Source organism: Penaeus chinensis, chromosome 23, assembly GCF_019202785.1.
Source record: "Penaeus chinensis breed Huanghai No. 1 chromosome 23, ASM1920278v2, whole genome shotgun sequence".
In the NCBI taxonomy this organism is placed as follows: domain Eukaryota; kingdom Metazoa; phylum Arthropoda; class Malacostraca; order Decapoda; family Penaeidae; genus Penaeus; species Penaeus chinensis.
In genome coordinates, this window is record NC_061841.1 from 12,974,222 (window position 1) to 12,976,721 (window position 2,500).

A 2,500-nucleotide genomic window follows, 5' to 3' on the forward strand; every position below is an offset into this window, starting at 1 on the left:
ATCTTATTATCATTGTTATTGCTGCTCTCATTTTCAATGTTATCATAATTAATGTTATGATTGTCGATCTTCTCAGACTGGCCATAGTTCATAACGCTCAAACTACAGCCCGCTTTGCGTTCGTTGATGTGCTCCCCAATGACTGAGTCTCCCTCGCCAAGCCCGGGACTTCTCCATTTTCTCCTTTTCCTTTTCTTCTATTTTTCCATCATCAGTTGTTCGTATTGGTATTATTATTATTATTATCCTTATTATTATCATTTTTGCTATTATTGTTATCATTATTATTATCATCATTACTATTATTATTATTATTATTATTGTTGTTGTTGTTATCATTATTATCCTTATCATTATTATTATTATCATTATTATTGTTGTTGTTGTTGTTGTTGTTGTTATTATCATCATCATCATCATTACTATTATTATAATTATTAGTAATAGTGCCAATAGTGGTAGTAACAGTAGTAGTATTAATAATACTATTACCATTATCATAATTATCATTATCATTATCATCATTATTATTATTATTATTATTTTCATTATTATTATTAATATCATTATTATTATTATCATTGCTACAACAACAACAACTACTACTACTATAACTACTATTACTTTATTCTTATTCTTATTATTGTCGTTGTTATTGTTATTATGATTATTATCTATAGTATTATTATTATTATTATTATTATTGATACTACTACTACTACCATCATTGTTATTATTATGGTTATCACCATCATCATTGCTATCATTATCATTATCATTATCATCATCACCATCATTATCATTATCATCATCACCATCATTATCATTATTTATACCGTATCAATTTCATTAATATCATTATCTCTATTATTATCATTAAAACTATTATTATAGTTATTATTTTACTATTATTATTTGTATATTATATTATTTACTTATTATCATTATTGTCATATGTATATAATTATGAATACTAATATTATCATTGATGTTATTATTATCATTATTCTCATTATCATAATTATTATCATTATTATCATTATCATAACTATTATTATCATTATTTTTTTCTTTTTTTCATTATAATTATTATCCTTCTTCATATCATTATTCTCATTATTGTTATAGTTGTTATCGTCATTGTAATTTTCGTAATTACTGTTTATGTTATTACTGTCAATATCATTATTATTATTATTATTATTATTGTTGTTGTTATTATTATCATTATCATGTTTTTTGGTTATTATTACTATAATCAATATTATTAGTGCTAGCAGTAATAGTTGTGATAGTAGTAGTAGTAGTCGCATTAGTAGTAGTTGTTGTAGAAGTAGTAGCAGTGGTAGTAGTTGTGGTAGTAGTAGTAGTAGTGATAATAATAATAGTGGTAGTAGCAATGCTGTTGATGTTTCTGTTATTGGTGTTTGTTGAAATATCATTATCATCCCCATTATTATTACTACTAATATGATTACTAATTACCATTATCAGTACTGTTATTGTCATAATCTTTTACTCCTGTGCGCCTCCTGAACGAGTTCTTGAAACTGCCAACGTGAGTCAGTGGATATGGAAGGTGAGCTGATTGCCAGGCAAGGCCAGGATATGCCGAGTCCGCCGGTGTCTGATTCACGAGTTACGGGCTTTAACCCACTTCTGTGTATTGCTTAAAGTTCATGTGTGTGTGTGTGTGTGTGTGTGTGTGTGTGTGTGTGTGTGTGTGTGTGTGTGTGTGTGTCCATGCCGACCGCATGCTGTAATGACATATCATTACTCTTTTCTTGACAAACGAGAGGCGTAGTGTAAGGGGCTTCCACCATGTAGGCATGGTCCTGATTCTGGTTGTACCATTTTGCTGTTGTGGATAAGCAATTTGTGTGCTTATATTAAAAGACTTAACAGAGACCATCAGAGGGGAAGATGCCATGAGGCTGATATGACCTGGGATCTCGTGCCGGAATGTAGTCTGGCGAAAATTGTAAGGGAAATGAGTTGAGAGCTCAGTTATGAAAGAGATGCTAACCTGAAAGACATACACAAAGAATTAACCCAAAACAAATGCTTCCGCTGACTAAAGTTGTTACCATCTTGGCCAGCACCAAGAGAGGAAATGACGGATCATATCTAAACTACGTGAAAACATGGTTATGGGGAGATACACGAAAATCATAGATTGGAAGAAAAGGTAAGAGGCAACCGAAATTATTTAGAACGTGATAGAAAACGAAAAAACGGGAAGGGAAAGGAAGGATGGGAAGCGTGAGTCACGACACGAACCTCCTCAAAATCTGACCTGACGCTCGGGTGAGGCCTTAGTCACTATCCCTGCCAGAAACTGACCCTCGTGACTCACGTCTTGTGTCATGCCTGTATGTCACTCTAAAGCAAGTGAAAAAAATAAATAATGCTAGTGCAGAAATGGCAGTGTGTGTGTGTGTGTGTATGTGTGTGTGTATGCGTGTGTGTGTGTGTGTGTGTGAGTGTGTGTGTATGTGTG